Source organism: Pseudorasbora parva, chromosome 3 (genome assembly GCF_024679245.1).
Source record: "Pseudorasbora parva isolate DD20220531a chromosome 3, ASM2467924v1, whole genome shotgun sequence".
Lineage (NCBI taxonomy): Eukaryota > Metazoa > Chordata > Actinopteri > Cypriniformes > Gobionidae > Pseudorasbora > Pseudorasbora parva.
Genome location: NC_090174.1, coordinates 5292229 through 5311134, shown reverse-complemented (window position 1 = coordinate 5311134; position 18906 = coordinate 5292229). Strand labels below are relative to the sequence as shown.

The 18906-nt window shown below is 40.1% G+C and overlaps 1 protein-coding gene and 1 pseudogene across 18 annotated transcripts in view; one reads left to right on the top strand and one right to left on the bottom strand.

The window, feature by feature from the left end:
• ank1a (ankyrin 1, erythrocytic a) overlaps window positions 1-18906 on the top strand; it is a 185352-nt gene that overhangs the window by 15862 nt on the left and 150584 nt on the right. The window lies entirely within an intron of this gene.
• On the bottom strand, window positions 13193-13309 carry LOC137072178 (5S ribosomal RNA; annotated as a pseudogene).

Sequence of the window (18906 nt, the reverse complement as noted above, 5' to 3'; positions counted from 1 at the left end):
CGTGCAGCTCTTCTGTCAGTCAATTCAAAATTGAGCTCATGTGTTTATGTGCGCATCAGGTGGCACACATTTTGATAATGAAATTTGTGTCACGCGGACTGCACCAAAGTCCCCTTAAGGCAAGTCGTTTCACTTGGCAGCCATCTTTGAAACGCCTCTCGGGCAGCTGTTTCAGTCAGCTCCTACCTCTTTGAATGGGAAAACATCACATTTTTCAGAGCCCACTGCAGTAATTCGATGACTTTACTAATTGCCGATTGGCTCTTTTATTTAGAAGGCAGGACTTGTTCTGCCATATTGTGTTATGCACTTTGAGTGCACTGTCATTGTATATCTAAAGTGTTATAAATCTAGATAGTACGCATGCATTACCTATGTGTAAAAACTGCTCATCACTTGTAACTCGTGTGCTATGATTTAATTTTTTACTTTAGGATTGTAGTCTTACGTTGGTCATTTGATTAATTAGCCATTAAGCAAAGTGTAGCTTCAACTATAGTGAATAAATCTGACCAGTGTAAGCTGATTTATGGCTTAATGGTGACTGATTTGTTGCTGATCTGTCAGCTTTAACTAGCTTGACCAAAATGACCTTGGTTCTGCTGGCTGGTAATGTATTGGAAACTGATTATTTTTCTTGTTTCTTCAAATTTAATTTCTTCCTTGCACCTTTAACAAGCCTCCTTCTCTAATTGAGATTTTGAATGGATTATGTATATGTATTGTGGTGAGAGGAGATTAATCTGACCATTGCACTGTCCTAACCTCCTTCAGAAGCATTTGTTGTTGCATTAACCACAGCACTGACCTCACATGCAACTTAATCTGACCTCATCCTGAACACTGATAAAAACAAGACGCTTTACCATCTGCCTATTTTTCCTATAAAGTAATAATATTAGACTTCTAAATTTGGCTCTCACCTGATTTTGCTTTCGGGAGGCAACTACAATCTTCAATCCAACATTTGATCTTTTCTGAAATAGAGAAACATTTTCTGATGCGACATTACTGAATTCTACAGAGTTTTAATAAACTGATATAGTTAACATTACTGATTTAGTTATATAGTTAATATAGCCCATATCCCTGAAATTCTAGGGATGCACGATATTGGATTTTTGCTGATATCCGATATACAGATATTTTTTAGCTCATTTTGGCCGATAGCCGTTGCCGATTTATTTTTTTCCCTTTGTTTTGAAACAACACCAAGTTTCTTCTGTGCAAGAATTATACTTAAAAAAAAGTATTATAAATAATTTTTCATTTCCGTTAGTATTGAGAAAACATTTTTTTTTTCATTCTGAGGTCTTCTTACCAGGAGGTAGGGGTGTCCATGGTTAACCGATCAACCGATTAACCGTTAAAAATTGTGTAACCGAGTGAAACATTTTGCTCGGTTAAGTGGCGTCAATGACGTGCTTTGAATTTAGTTGTAATATATTTTTGCACTCCTAGAGACCGCCAGAGCGCTCCCAGACATTTGTAATATCCACAAGAAGAAGTCATGACCAGCTTTTTAAGCGGGCAAAGAAAGCGTGGGAGCACTTTAAAATTGAGAGTGACAGGGCAAAATGCAAGTATTGCAATGCAGTGCTTACCGCATTTTTCAGACTATAAGTCGCTCCGGAGTATGAGTCGCATCAGTCAAAAAATGCGTCATGAAGAGGAAAATAACATACGTCGCACTGGACTAAAAGTCGCATTAGGGCAGAAGCAGAGCGGGAGCCGCGCGCGCTGTGCATAACGGATCAGAAGAAACAACGTTTGAAGTGAGAAACTTGTGAATGACTAGAGAAAAGCAGACGTTACTTTAACTGTAATGAAGAAAACAAAAAAAGCTTATCGCGGACTGAAAGCAAGATGGCCAGAGCTGAAGGAACGAGTCCACAGATGCTTGAACTCTCTGCCGGGAGAGGCTCAGCCGCGCGAGTCAAACGCTGTGGGAATCATTCTCCGCTGCATATTTTACTACATACCCTAATCATGTAGGCGCCCTCGCGGCCACTCGCATTGCTCGTGAACTGGAGCGCATCTCATCCAAATTCAACGAAACTCAGCGTACGCCTCACAGACATGAAATATATCTTAAGAAAGCTTGAAATGTCTTTTAACAATTTAAAACGAAAAGAAATAGGCTACTCTCTGATTATGTAGTCCATGATGTGCATTTCTCTCTATAGGTGCATTCACTATACGGAGATGGTGGTCGTCAAATTAATAAACTAAAAATAACCCTGACGCACACTATGGTTAACCGAGTATTAACCGCTAAGGGCCTCGGTTAATGAAAAACTTGAAAAATAATAGTTAATAAAGATAAAAATAATAACTGCTCTCTCTGGGTCAGCAGATATGAATGCTCTGGTATGATTTTGTCAAAGGTTTAATACGTGTTTGAATCAAGGTCGTGATCTTTTAAAAAATAATCGCGCAACTCTAGTTCATATACATTTTTCTTTTTGTTGAAGTGGCAGTAGTGAAGCTCTTTCAATGTTATCGTTATCTCTGTCAAGATGGCAGTATCTACCCCAAAAAAGACGTTTTGATTCATGCTATAGTGCTTTGATATTTCCACTCAGTCTGCCTTATCCCACAATGAAGATAATGGATTCCCTCAAGGCTAACACATCAGTGCTTCCTCCACAGCTGCTGCGTCTGCAGTGAAATTGATCTGCTGCTGCTTGTACACGAGTTTGACACTTAACAAATCTGCCCCCTGTTGTGTGTTAAAATATAAGTTGAACTGGCCATGTATCTTCCATATGCTGATGTGTAGAAATTAATGAACACACATGAGCTTCAAAATATCATGTTATTTGCCCCATCAGCTTAAATATCATGTTATTTGCTCCAAATCTTCAACAGCTTGATGATAAAGTGTAAGATGTAGTTAACGCTGAATACTCTTTTAATTAACATCAAAATACTCTGAACAGCAATATACAACTTCAAAATGCATTAGGTTGTTGAAAATACGAGGGTACAATAGCTAGGTTTTTATGTGTTCTGACGAAAATGTGTGCTTGCCTGTGCACAATGCTAGCATTTTCTGGGGGGTTGCCAGGGTGTTATTGTGCAGTTGCTAAGGTGTTCAGAGCATTGCTTTTTACATGTCTGATCACTTAGAAAAGAAATGGCACCAGTCCTCAATAAATGATTTGAGTTACCGTCTTAACACAATTATTGCTGTTTTTGGCATATGGAATCATTATCTGAGAACCTTTTATTCGGTTGTTAAGGCTGACGTCATGCGGCAGCGCTACCGGATGCAAACGCTCTATTTTATACCACAAGAAAAACTACAAACGGTGCTATTATAAACACACAATTTACCTAAAAGTGCCTTTTCCAACGAACATATACGCAATTTCCTCCAATGACGTAAAATGCCCAAGCCTATGACTCTTATAGTACATAAAGAGATGAGAGTATGTGACTCTCCACTACAAACAAAGCGTAACGCTGCATGATAGAGTCCAGTTTCCTTAATAAAGATGAAGCCGCATGCATATAAACAAGGTCACCATATTCAATTACTGATAAAAAAAAGTACTCCACTATTTTTGCCTCATAGGGAAAGCAGTTTTTTTTTAAATATTGGATTAAGCATCTTCAGCAGTTTAGCAATGTGTACATTAAAAGCTAGTTTTTTGTCTAATCATATACCTGAATATGTGTGGAGCTAATAAATTTCATGGTTGTACTAATAAGGTACCAATCAAAACTGTCACTTCATTCCCTGGGACAAATCCAGTTTCTCTTTTGTATCGGCACTAGCCCCAGAAATACATTCCTTGCCTTGACTGATCTGATCTTGCCTTGGTACATGAACCAGCTCCAGCCCTACAAATCTTCTGTGTCCATTTATAGGAGTAGTAGGTCTGTCTCCAGATGGTCCTGGTGATTTCTCTGAGCCTCACGCGGGGCGAGGCGCTCGCTTACGTCAGGCTCGCTGCTGCCTCACAGGTGGGTTCATGCTGGAGCTGGAGAGGCTGTGCAACCCACTGTATCTGTTTCTGGTTGCATGCTTGTCCCTTAATGTGTGTGTGCTGTGTACCAACATTTATTCTATCAACTTGATACAAGACGTGCTTTGATACACTAGATCTACGCTGTGTCTCTTAAAGCCAACATCTTTATGCATTAGGATCTGTAACCGTCCTCCTGTGCCCTTGTACCATGACAAGTTGGCATGATGGTGTCAGTCGCCCGCTTAGGCCGAGCATCTGGCTCAGCAGGAAACATTAACCTGCATGAAGGTTACCGACTGAGTCTTTTTGTGATGGACATGTCTATTGGTGCATTTCATATTTATTTATTTATTTACAAAGTGAGAAAAATCATTGATTTTCACAACATTCTGATGTTGCTTGCAGAATATATACAAGGCTTTTCTGTTGCCAGAATTAATTTGTTCTTTGCATGCAAGAACAGTCTTACAATAACCAGTCACTGTCCATCTCTCTGTCTATCTCTCTGTCTATCTCTCTGTCTATCTCTCTGTCTATCTCTCTATCTATCTATCTATCTATCTATCTATCTATCTATCTATCTATCTATCTATCTATCTCTATCTATCTCTATCTATCTATCTCTATCTATCTCTATCTATCTCTATCTATCTATCTCTATCTATCTCTATCTATCTCTATCTATCTCTATCTATCTATCTATCTATCTATCTATCTATCTATCTATCTATCTCTCTATCTCTCTATCTCTCTATCTCTCTATCTCTCTATCTCTCTATCTCTCTATCTATCTATCTATCTATCTATCGCTGCTATTTGGTAATGTAAACTTGCGTATTCATCTTTCTTTTTAGTAGCAATTTCGTGGAGAACAACTGTTCCAAATATATCAAATAATTTTCTATAATTACTGTTAAAAGCTGTCCTAGGCAATATATGTCCTAGTTGTGTTAGTTAAAAGCCCCTATTATGCTATTTTAAAGGCTCGGGATTTAATTTTGGAGGTCATCTACAACAGGTTTATATGCATCAAATGTCAAAAAACACTTGAATTTTCTCATTGCACATCACCACATTGTTCAATTATTATTAAACAACTCGACGGGTGAATCAGTGAATCAGTCTCCTTGTAGTGAGCCTACTCTGCTCTGATTGGTCAGATGGCCCAGTCTGTTGTGATTGGCCTACCACGTAAGCATGTGTTTCGGAAGATAAACGCCTATTGCCATAACTGAACTCGAGCTCCGGAGGCTTCCTAAAGTTTAGGGATTTTACACACTATAAAAATGTCAATTTGACCATATCCATTCGAGTGCGAGTCTGATGATGAACCATTGGAAGAACTAGTTATTCAACCCAAACCTCTATCACAAGAAGACTTGAGCAGGATGTTTCTCAGTCATACGCTAGTCAGTTTGAGATACATCATGAGATGTTGCAGCTGTTATTCCTCCCATCAACATTAACAGCATTAACTCATATGTATATTTCTAATTTATTGTGGTGCTCATGCAGGAACTGTATCAATAACAGCACATATGTTAGCCTAGCACTAATGTGAATGACTGATTAACATTAAAGTTTGTAAAACAAATCTGGCTCCATCCTTCATCTTTACTCAAAGTAGTAAGAACGACAGACAATCTGCATTAACAGACACAGTTTCAGGTAATAGTGGCCCACAGCTGATCAGCAGAAGTATTTCAGTAAGACAGTAATAACGTGAGTAAGCCGGAAACTTGCACACTATAAAACACAAAACTACAGATTTACCCGGAAGAAAATATATGCATCAATAATGATTCAAACTTACAGGTTGTGATTCAAGCTGGTCCAAATAAACTGGTACTGATCCATCTTTCAAGAGAAAGATGAACTCTGTTGATTTGAGAAGCAGTCGTCAGTAAAATAACACGATTGAAGGCAGGTCAAATTGTTCGGAGGCGGATGACTTACAACACAGGCTTGCATTATATAAATGTATTTTCTAGTCTTGTAGAAGAGATTCAAAACACAAATGACTCGTTTAGGCGGTTCAGAGTCGATTCTTTTCTTTTGGGAGACAATAACTTTATTTATCATGCACTTTCAACTGTACAGCTTTTGCAGAACGTTTACATTCACAAACAGCGATATTACACACTGCATGAAAGGGAATATGTCCAAAAACCATAATAGGGACACTTTAAAGGGGTTAGTGCTAGGTTAGGCTAATAGTTTAGTCTACTTTAGTCTGCTAGGTAGAGCCCTGCATTTATGCCCGAGCCCGACGGGCCCCGACTTTTTTACGCCCCTCGGGCCGGGCTTCGGGCCAATTTTCACGTCATACCTAAAACGCGGGCCGGGCTTCGGGCCTTTTTTAGGCTTCTCCTTCTTTTTATATTTATTTTATTAATTAAAAGGAACAATGAGATGTTCTGCGCTGGTGAACACGAGACCATAATAGCTAATGCGACTGTCAAGATGGCTCGCACAGTGTTCAGAGCATGTTCAGAGTCCGCGCCAGCAGCAGCAGCCCGTGTTTCTTCAGCGCAGCTGCTAGAGTTAAGGCCGGAGACACACTGCAAGCGTGGTGTGAGCGTGGCGTTTCTGTTGCCTGTCATCCGCGGGGCGTCTGCTGCTATTAATGAACAGGGCTATCAATGTAGTCCGATCACTAAACAAACCAATTCAGAAGGATGAAAGCATTTCAGACGAAACTGGACAAATGTAAATGTAGCCTATCTGGTTGTTTAAACCACATGTATACATTTTACTCCTGGCAAACGGTTAAAAAATAAACGTGTGAGAGCGTGTTATGGGCTATATGTTGTAGTCAGATAGATATGATGGCGCTGCACGCATCGCCGCAAATGACTACTGCAAGCCAACGCAAATGGCCGTAAATGAAACTTAAAATAAGTCTTAGATGCTCAAAAACACAATCATCTTCAATAAAAATGAATGAGACTTATGATCTTACCAGTGCGCGCTTTCTTATGTGGTCTTTGAATCTGAAATAAGCTGCTGAATAAAATGCATCTTGAATCTTTTGCTTCCGTTGCTGTAAACTCCGTTAAATGAGCATATACCACGGGAATTGAAGATCGGATTTATATTCATTTTGCGTAGGTGTAAGGTAGGCTATAAGACAACCTGCATGTTATTTTTTTTATTATTTGTTTTTAGATTGTTTAGCTCCGTTTGCGAGAGCCGCGAGCAGAATCAGCCTGCCTCAGCTCGTCAAAAATGCCTTTTAGGCTACTGGTGGTAATAGTTGGCGAAATTAACTAACATTGTGATGCTTTAAGTGTTTTATATTTATGGATTTTATTATAGGCAGGACAAGTCAAGAGTTGATTTGAGAGACTAAATAGATTTAATATGCGGTTAACTCACTGTCGGCCGCTGGTCGCTTGGTCGTCACTTAAAAAAAAATTAAAACTATATTTTAACAAACAAAAAAATGCTCTAAACATTTTTCTAAATTAACTCAATAAAGAAACGAAACGAAATATAACTACTTTGACATTAAAAACAAAACAGAACTATTTTAATGGCTGAAAAAAAAAAAAAAAACGGGCTCCAGTCGGACTCGGGCCGAGAATTTTGATTAGCTGTCGGACACGGGCTAGGGCCTCAGCGTCTCGGGCCAGGGCCGGGCTAGGGCCTAGATTTGAGGCCCGTGCAGGGCTCTACTGCTAGGTTTTATCTCGCACTTTTTTTTTTTGCCAGATTTTACCCAGAAATTCTAGTACTACAAAACAATTTTAAAAATGTATGTAAATAAAACAAAACAAAATATTTTCCATTGTAAATAAAACAAAGATTACTGGAGTACCGGAAAAGACTACTTCAAAATGTCAAATTCCATGAGTTAGTGAAATTGTTTAAGCCAACCTTATTTCAGCTATTGTGATCATTTGAGTTATGAACAAGCATATCTGGATATTGAGCATTAAAACTACAAACTGAACATAGTGTCTATATTTGGCTCCCTTTTCTTCCTTCTCCTTCTTTCTCTCCCCCACCTCCTTTCCCTACGTCTTTATTTTTGCTGTGTCTGTGATTTCATTTTCTGCTGAGTTGCTGAAATGTGAGCCAGTTTATCTCTGTCCTTTTCACTCTTTTCCTGCCCTCCTCTCTTAGTAACTTGTTCTTATTACCAGTTTAACTTCACAGTGGAGAGTTACCATTTCACTAATCAAAACAATTATTGTATTATTATTATCACTATTCTTCCATTCTTCTAGTTAACATATCTACACTGCAAGTGGTCGGCTCGAAGCTACAAAACTAAATCACTGTCATTTTCACCCTAAAATGAAAATTCTGTCCCACATATGGTAATAAAATCATTATTATTTTCAGAAACTCTTCCCCTCGGCTTCCCTTTTGCAGCAGCAAAGTAAGTCATCCACATTGCTCATTTTAGATAGCTGACTTGTGAACGTTGAGCAGAGTTACGGGATCTGTGCTATGAATGGACAGTTGCAAGAAAATAGATAAAAAAAATATAAGGCCATGCGAAAGTGAAATATTTAATCAAACTGAATTAATATGAGAGTTGATCAAGATCCAAATAAAAGCTTTGCTGGAGAATAATATCAAATTAACATGTTTTTTTTTATGTACAAAAAAAGAAGCGCTTGTAGTCGAGACAACTTACGTTAACGTGTCGAATCAATGCAATCATAATTTTTGTGAAAAGTAATAAAAGCTGATGGTGGTTTACTGCCATTAGTGTTTATGTGGAAACTTCAGTGAATTGAAACGTTTTTGGTTTTGCAAAAATACAGGAAGAGCCTCTACCTGCTGATATAGATACAGGGTCTTATCATACACCCAACAAGATAACACATTGCATCCCAAAATTACGTTTTAATAGTATCTCCGTGCTGTGAACATGGGTGCAGGACTCTATTACTTAGCTGTGAGCTCACTAGACCGTCTCATTCTTGCGTTTAATGATGAGAAGGACTCTAAAGTCTCAGAAGGACTGGACTAGGAACGACACACACACACGTAAACTTCATCACCCTCAAATGCTCTGCATCGTTCAGCTTCATTTTTTTGTCACATTACTTGCTCGTAGCGTAGACACAGTTTAATAATATTGTCATTTGACATTTTTCCTTAAAAGCATGGAAATGCTAACTTCCAACTAAACAGTTCATTTTCCCACTAGGGACCACTGGTTTCTGAAGTTTTTTCTGGTTTGCAAGTTTCTATCAGGCTGTGGTTGCTTTGCGGAGAGATGTCCTTATTAGTAAAAAAAATCATTATTTTTATTATTATTAATGCCTTGTTTCTTAGAAACTAAGAACGACTTGCAAATTCACAATGAGAGAAAGAAACTGCTTTTTTTCAGTGCAAAGTGGGAATGATAAGCTGCGTGAGAGCTTTATCACCTCAGCAGCTGACAGCACCTCAGATGATTGGTGATATCTTACTTTTGTGTGGACAAAGATTCACAGATTAGAAGAAATATCATAAAAAGAGCCAAACCCCCTTCTTATAGTATTCAGTCCTGCCTAGAACCAACAGTGTGAAGAGGGCACTAAAGGTATTTGGACTACAGCCAAAAGCTGCATTTACATTACATGCTTCGTGTGACCTAATACCGGATATATATTTTTTCTCCTCCAATGTGGCACAGGTCGGATATGACCCATGAACATGTAAGTAGGAGAAAAGCACATGGATTCTGATATTCTCAGATCAGTTTCAGGCCTCATTCTTATGTGGAAATAAATCTATAGGAATCTGATATGTGCATTTGTGTATGTCCTGTAAGTGGACAGATCAGATATTCCCATCAATGCATCATTTTTAAAAATCAACTCAGGTGGACACCAACCCCGATCACATGACTCTTTACAATGGTGCAATGGAGGACGAAGGCTCAACTCAATGTTTTGCTGACCTTTAAAGATGAGGGAAGCAAAATAATTTCCTCTGCATCCATTGCAAATCACACCGTTTATACTTCCTTTTCTGCCTATAAGCTTTTCTAGGTTAGTACGTCTACCCTGGTTTGTTTTGCCAAGTGTACAGTATAAATGCAGATATCAGATATGGGTCACTTTTAAAAGAGAAGTAAGCTAGACATTAAAAAAAGTCATACATATTCTACAAATCAGAACTGGCCATTAGGACATGCAGTGTATATGCAGCCTAATTAACTGAATTGGATATTCCAATATTTTTTAATTCAATACAATTACATTCAAGAATTGAGTGCATAAAACCTTGTAATTCTGCAAAAAAACAAGTGTAAACCACATAATTCTTTCAGATTTTACTTTGGTGTCGTTTAACCGTGTAACTAACAGGGAGTGTTCATAATTTTGGCTGTACGATTTTTTTTTTTTTTTTTTGGAGACTTGATTAAGCTTATTAAAAAGCAGGGTTCTGGATCCTAAATACAGTTAATAATGTATCAGTGAAAGTTCTGTGCTTTGCAAAGTGCTGAACATCTAAGTAGTCCAAATGAACCTGGAGCATAAAAAAAGTTTAAAGGTCCAAGGCATGGGTTGTTTTATTGTTTTATAACGTCTCCTGGGGTGTACTTTTATTGATAGTATGGTTTTTACATCAAAAAATGTCATAATTTAGAAATAAAAGGCATTTTTTCTATACTGATATTAGCCCTCTGTTTAGAATGCTTTGTTTCAAGAGGCGTGTCTGCTGTGAATCTTCAGTGAAAACACCCACTGTTGTGATTGGCTGACATCTTTGCATTTAAAATTAGAAAACGTGCTGAGGGAGCGTGGTTTAGTTAGGCGCGACTCGCGAGCAGAGCAGCGCTGCCAGTCGAGAGAGAGACAGAGAGAAACGGAGCTGGGGAAAGATTGCTGAGGAAGTGTTATTGTACTGAGTTTTTGAGAGCGCAAGCTTTTGTTTGTATCTGAGAGCTCTAAATAAACACGAGTGAACTTTGCAGCGTTATTTCTCTCATAAAATGCTTTCACCACAGCTAACAACAAACACAACATCGACATGAATACAGTAAGAGCTTCAGTTGAGCATAATGAGCAGCGTCATTCAAACGTGTGATTGACCAATCCAAACATTATAAAGAGTGTTCTTTGAATGCTCTCTGTAGTTTAATCATTTAAATAACAGATTTGTCTCATGCTGCTAACAGAAATGACGTGAGGTTGTTGGTTTTAGTCACTGGCTTGATTCACTGATGCATCAAGACGGCCAGCGGCGGGACTGACAGTTTTAAACGATTTAGAAAGAAAGTCTGAGTGAACTTGAATGATTAGCTACACTGTAAAAAAATATTTAGAAAAAAAGTTACCTGGTTGCCTTATTTTTGAGTTCATTGAAATTAAATTTTTTAGTTAATACAATGAACATTGTTTTGAGCTTCGGCAACCTTTATTAAAATATTATTAAACGATTTTGTAAGCATATTGGGCAATTTTGTGTGTTTTATTTCTGATGATGCAGTGAAACATGCCAAATAGTGCTATTTTAAATAATAATAATAATAATTCATTACATTTATATAGCGCTTTTCTAGGCACTCAAAGCGCTTTACATAGAAGGGGGGAATCTCCTCAACCACCACCAATGTGCAACATCCACCTGGATGATGCGACGGCAGCCATATTGCGCCAGAACGCTCACCACACACCAGCTGATTGGTGGAGAGGAGACCGAGTGATTAAGCCAATCAGGATAGGGGATGATTAGGAGGCCATGATGGACAGAGGCCAGTGGGCAAATTTGGCCAGGATTTTTAACGACCACAGAGAGTCAGGACCTCGGTTTAAAGGGATCCCATGGTGTTGAGACTTGTATGGCTTAATATAACATAAATGATGTCTCTTACTGAATTATGTGGTAGAAAACCCATGAAAGATCTACGTTATTTAAAAAATCGATTTTATATTTGGACCATGGGCGGCGCCATTTTGTTTGCGTTCTAGGTTGATGACGTAGAGTGGTTGAACTCCTCAATCAGCTGGCGTTACCCGTTGCTATTTTTACCACAACGCAACTCGAAAATTGTTTCAGAGTTAAACAAAACAAATGAATTGCTTTGTAATTGTACTTAAAACACACTCAAACATACATGTGCACACAAACTCACCTACACAAGTCACAAACAGATCGGCGGGCGCGCACACACACACCTGACTGCTCTGTCTCAATCGCATGCATCATCACCAAAACATCCTGCCTCTCTTCCTCACGTTACTTTATCCCATCGTCCTACCTAGATATTTCCCTCTGCTGGTCACATTAGGCATTATAGTTAATCTACAACTATCAACAGTCTATCTAGGGAACAGGATGTGTTGAACAGGATATCAACAGGGAATAGATTGAGGGTTATGTATGCGCGCGCAGTGCGTGCGTGTGTGTGTGTGTTCGCGCCGATCTGTTGGGGTGTGTGTGTGTGTGTGTGTTCGCGCCGATCTGTTGGGGTGTGTGTGTGTGTGTGTTCGCGCCGATCTGTTGGGGTGTGTGTGAGAGAGAGAGTTTGTGTGCACATGTATGTTTGAGTGCGTGAAGTCGGACAGCTGTTTGTAAATCGGCTTTACTCGTTATTGCGGTGAACGTGAGACTGAATGACTGCACTCGAACATGTCCACTATGGTGTCGGACAACACTACAAATGTCCGTCCCTTCAAATAATGCCCTATTTAAGGGTATAGGGTCGATTTCAGATTCAGCCCCTGTCGTGGAGACTGAGCAGCCCAACATCTCGATTGAGACAGAGCCTGTCGTGTGCGCGCCCGCCGATCTGTTTGTGACTTGTGTAGGTGAGTTTGTGTGCACATATATGTTTGAGTGTGTTTTAAGTATAATTACAAAGGAATTCATTGGTTTTGTTTAACTCTGAAACAATTTTCGAGTTGCGTTGTGGTAAAAATAGCTACGGGTAATGCCAGCTGATTGAGGAGTTCAACCACTCTACGTCATCAACCTAGAACGCAAACAAAATGGCGCCGCCCATGGTCCAAATCGATTTTTAAAATAACGTAGATCTTTCATGGGTTTTCTACTACATAATTCAGTAAGAGACATCATTTATGTTATATTAAGCCATACAAGTCTCAACACCAGGGGATCCCTTTAACGTCTCATCCGAAGGACTCTTGCTCTTTCGAAGGAAGGTGCTCTTTGACAGTACAGTGTCCCCATCACTATACTGGGGCGTTAGGACCCACACAGACCACAGGGTGAGCGCCCCCTGCTGGCCTCACTAACACCTCTACCAGCAGCTACCTGGTTTTCCCATTTGGTCTCCCATCCAGGTACTGACCAGGCTCGGCCCTGCTTAGCTTCAGTGGGAAACCAGTCTTGGGCTACAGGGTGATATGGCTGCTGGTTTCATGATTTATCAATATTTTTACATGGTTTAGATACACTAATATTTTGAGTTTCTATTTATTAAACAAGTGAACAAATGAAGTGTCCTTCATTGTATCAACTCAAGTTTTTAATTTCAATAAACTCAAAATTTTAAGGCAACCAGGTTACTTACTTTTTTAAGTTAAACCAACAAAAAACAACAATAATTTTTTACAGTGTACACATCAGAACTCACTGATCCCAGATCAGGCATTAATGAACACTGTTACTCACTGTTTGTGGCGATGCTGTTGAATCCGTGTGGTAAAGCCTGTGCTGCTGACATCCACTGATAAACTGAATCCTTTCTCTACTAATTCTCTGGGCGGGCAAAGCAGAGGAAGGGGCGTAACCTTTCCTGGTATGACGTCATAACAGGAGAATTCAAGATCAGCTCATCTGAGCTCTAAGTTCCACAAAGGCTGAAAAAGACAGACAGAACTCGTTTTATACTGATCAAAATTTCTAGCGACTTGGGGACAACATTCAGGCTAGGGGAACTCATATTAATGTTGAAAAACCTCATATAATAAAAATGTCATGCCATGGGACCTTTTAACAGATTTTTTATGCATATTTTAAAAAGACGTCACAATAAACATTAAATGTAGGGTTGCAATTTTTTTTCTTAAACAGTTATTCTGGTTGAAACTCTCTTTTACATCCTGATAGCAATCAATAACACAAGTGGTCTAAATATACATATATCTTCTGTGAAATTCTTGTCCCCAAAACATGTTCGTCCAATCATTGCATAGCATGTCCTACCAGTCTTATGCTTTCTAGCTTGGTATTGCTTGCCTGTAGCCTCTCTGAAGAGAGATTGCCTGTCCTACCTTTAGAGCTTTTGAAGTTGTCATTTTTATACTAAGTACAAATCAAAAGTAAACTAAATTAAACATTAACCAACTAAATGTTTTCAGTGTTCATAATGTTCTGCAGTTCCAGGGTAATTAGACAGATGGCATTTACACCACAAGTGATTGGCTTAAAAAAGATCTGTATTCCCATGAGCAAAGATGGCAGATTTCAAAGGGCTCTCACAGGTATTATATATAGACCAACGTGCTACTACAGATATTACTGAAATTGGTGTCCTGAGAAATCACAGCTGGAGAGTAGATGTGTGGTTGAGCTTGTAAAATGCCTGAAAGAGCTTACAGTACACAAAAGAGATGTTTATGTTTAGGTTGTATAAGTTTTTATCTTGATGAATTAATGTAATTTTAATTTCACTGACAAATGTTTGCATTGTGGCCTGTGAATGTAAAAATTGGCACATAAGCAAAAAATGAAAGAGTTGATTTCTTAAAATACACTAAACTAATTACTGACTGGGCACGTAGCCACTTTTCCCCTTAATTTCAGTGATCAAAACTGCAATCGTCTTATGCAGTGCCATAAATTATGTATAGCGTTATGGATTTCTCTATTCATTTAAAGTAAAAAAAAAAGAGGAGGAGGATGGAAGGAAATGAGTTATATATTTTTTCAGTTACTTTTCTTCTCTCATTTCACATTTCACCACAACCAATGATTCACAACATAATAACATGATGGCATTTATAATCACAACAAAGCACAAAGTGGACACAAATGAGAAGACTTTGTGTATTACATGCTGTTTCCTGTAATATTTTGAGCCATGCACTTTACAATAAGGTCTAGTTGTAGTTGACTATTCTCAGTCAACTAAGTGAAAGTTTAATTCTTTGCAAAGTGCTGAACATCTAAGTAGTCCAAATGAACCTGGAGCATAAAAAAAGTTTAACGTCACAATAAACATTAAATGTAGGGTTTCTTAAACAGTTATTCTGGTTGAAACTCACTTTTACATCCTGATAGCAATCAATAACACAAGTGGTCTAAATATACATATAGTCTATGTAGTCAACTTAGTCAATGTATAGTCAACTTAGTCGACTAAGTCAGTAAATATACTTTTCATACCTCCCAGAGTACATACACTATATTGGCAAAAGTATTGGGGCACTCCTCCAAATCACTGAATTCAAATGTTCCAATCACGTCTATGTCCACAGGTGTATAAAGATCATCTCAGGTTACGTATGTAACCATGGTTCCCTGCCGCACTTTCCCGGAGGGGACTGCCATCGGAAGTCCTGAGCTTCTGGTGTCAGGACTTCTTAGCCGAGGCCTTCCTAGACATAATGACAGCCCTCAGGTCTGCCCTACTTCGGGAAGGTCTCGGCTGAGCGCGTCGCCCGGACCCCCGATCTCTCTGCGGGGGGGCCAGAGCGGCCACGCTCTCTCTTTGTTCTTTTTTATATATTATTATTATTATTTATTTATTTTTGTTGCTCTGTATAGGTTTGAGAAGGACGTAATCGGCTGAGGCTGCCCCGCCCGACAGCCCCAGAGGGATATTTTGATTTATTTATTTATTTATTATTTTTTAAAATTTTCCACACTCATCATCAATATCCCCCAGCAGGTCTGCTTGCAGGACAACCACCGTATACAAACAGGCGGCTGCTTGACCTACTGCCGAATATGCCCCACCCACCAAAGCCGAAGTTGTTATGACCGGCTTGCTGTGGGCAGCTGTGGGGCTCTCCGCGACGATGCTGACTCGGGGGAGAGATAGCTCGCAAGCGTCTCTTCCCCCCAAGACATCGCCGTTTTCCTCTGAATGATAGATGCAGACCCATAATATACGCGATGCCTCGGCAAACGCGCAATCTGAGTCACTAGACTCAACCCCGTAATCTACATGCTGCCTCGGCAAACGCGAGATCCGAGCCACTAGATTCAACCCCGTAATCTCAAACATGCTGTCTGCTCACCATTATATTGTTCTTTCTTTCTCTTTCTTATTTTATTTATTAATTAATTAATTATTTTTTATTTATTTATTTATTTATTTTTATCTTGACACTCGGCCGGCTAGTCTAAACTTAACCTGGACACAGCGCGAGTTACACCAATAGCTCCTCTTTTTATGAGCGTGTGTGTCGTTTTCTTTTGGCATGGGGAGATCATCATCAGCGCTAACAACATCCAGTTCCTCGGAGCTGGAGTGCTGCTGCGTTTGTGCTTCAGCGCGAGTGGAAGAAAACCGCAGAGCATGCTTCCAACTTGCTAACTGAGGCATAAGATCCAGCGGGTAAGGGCAGAGAAAGGGGATCACCCGTCTCTAACCCCACCACTAGATCCAACTGCGATCCCCAGGACACGAGCCTTCGCTGCGCCTCGGCAACAGCGGGACCCGAGCCCTGAGGACCGCGAGCCAAAGCACTCTCCTCGAAGAGTGCCCGGCGTCATCTTAATATGCGCATTGGGAGTCTCTTGCAATGCTCGCAGCCAACCCCCTCGAGAGCTGACTGGGCATGCTCGAGCCCCAAACACATTTCACATAGGTCGTGTGTATCCCCACCCGTGATGTAATGTGGGCAGGGAGGAACACAACGCCTATATTGACTTGCCATATTTCTTTTTTCTTTTTTGAACACACACACAATAAATGGACATACAATTCACACAGAGCGCTTTGTGAAGGCACAGAAGCTAATGACTGTTTGGTCCAGGTGTGCTTTATAGCTTCCTGGTCGATGACGTCACCCGCCCATAACGCATCTCCCCGTTATTGTACTGATTTCACGAGTGCTTCATGACGCATCACGCAGAGGCGTTCCCCTAGCGTTTCGACGCAGCTCGAAGTTCCCTCGAGATAGGGAACAAGCACTAGGCATGCAGACACTTCTACAAACATTTGTGAAAGAATGGGTCGCTCTCAGGAGCTCTGTGAACTCAAGGGTGGTACCGTGATAGGTTGCCACCTGTGCAAGTCCATTCGTGAGATTTCTTCTCTACTAAATATTCCACGCTCAACCTTTAAGTGGTATTATAACAAAGTGAAAGCAATTGGGAAAAACAGCAAATCCGTCTCGAAGTGGTAGGCCACGTAAAAACACAGTGTGGGGTCAGCGCATGAGGTGCACAGTGCACAGCAGTTGGCAACTTTCGGCAGAGTCAAGCTCCAGTCGATCTCCAGACCTCTAAACTTTGTGTGAGCAGCTCATCCAAGACTTAAATCACCAAGTGCAAATATAAGCGTGGGATGCAGTGGAGTAAAGCAGCCGCCACTGGACTCTAGAGCAGTGGAGACTTGTTCTCTTGAGTGACCAATCATGCTTCTCTGTCTGGCAATCCGATGAAGCCTCGGTCCATAAAGACATGAATGAGGAGTTTGATGTGGAGGAACTTGACTGGCCTGCACAGAGTCCTGACCTCAACCCGATAGATGACCTTTGGGATGAATTAGAGCCGAGACTGAGAGCTTCACGCCTTCTCGTCCTTGTTTCTAGAAGTACGGTCAAAAATTCCCATGAACACACTCCTAAACCTTGTGGAAACCTTCCCAGAAGAGTTGAAGCTGTTATAGCTGCAAAGGGTGGGCCGACTCCATATTAGACCCTACGGATTAAGAATGGGATGTCATTAAAGTTCATGTGCATGTAAAAGCAAACGTCCCAAAACTTTTGGCAAAGAGGACAAGTAAAGCACTTGTGATTTTACACCGAAATCAATTGACTTAATGACAAACATGGGAAGCTTATTAGCACTAATGCAAAATATGAAGTATAAATTTAGGGGTGACCCCGAATAGTCGAAGATTTGATGCATCGATATGCGGAGCCGGATTCGACCACCGATCTCACGGTCGAATCTTCGTGGGTGTTATGAAACAAGGATCATAGCCTACCATTTTGGCAATATGGGGGTGCTCAATATTTTAAAGACGTGGCGCAGCGCTGAGCTTTGCGTCCGGTGTGTAACCCCTTTAAGAGCGCTTCGCTTCGCACCTCAGCGCCGCGCCTTTAAAATTCGAACACATTGTTTTCAATGAGTGTGTACACACCGGCGGCGGCATTTGGTGCCTGTCCGCGACAAATCGGGAAGTTGTTTAAAATCCTGTTGCACCACAAAGCATTTCAAGGTTTTATATTAAATGTTCTATTTCCCTCAAATCGTCAATGTACTGATTTCACCCTGTGCTACTAGATACACTCATCATGCAGCTCTTCTGTCAGAAGTTCATTCGAAATTGAGCTGACGTATACCCTATATAATGTGCACATCAGGTGTGAGATCCTGAGACGCGGCGCTGAGCTTCGGTCCGGTGTGCGACCCCCTTTAGGCACATTCGGCTTAAGAACGTGCATATTAACGCACTCAAACGTCTTATTTTCCTCTCTAGGCTGGTATTTTATTTTAGGTTTATTTATCAAAATTTACTTTTATATATTAGCGTTTTGTTCTGTATTTGGATCGCGGCTTTAACATGTTATGAGAAAACGGTTTATGAATGTTTATCCACCACAATACCTTTTATTTAAACCTAAATAAGAAAGCCATTGTCAGTTCATCTGTCAGTTGGCAGGCAGTTTTGATCACTTTATTAAAAGTTGCTGTGTGCAGTGTGTAAAGGGAAATAAAAATAGTTTTACCCTCCTGCTGACTAGTGTCATGCCCCTCCCAACTCATTCAAACACACACACACAGATGATTCAACTATCAGTCGACCATAGAAAGATTCGACAATTCTGATTCG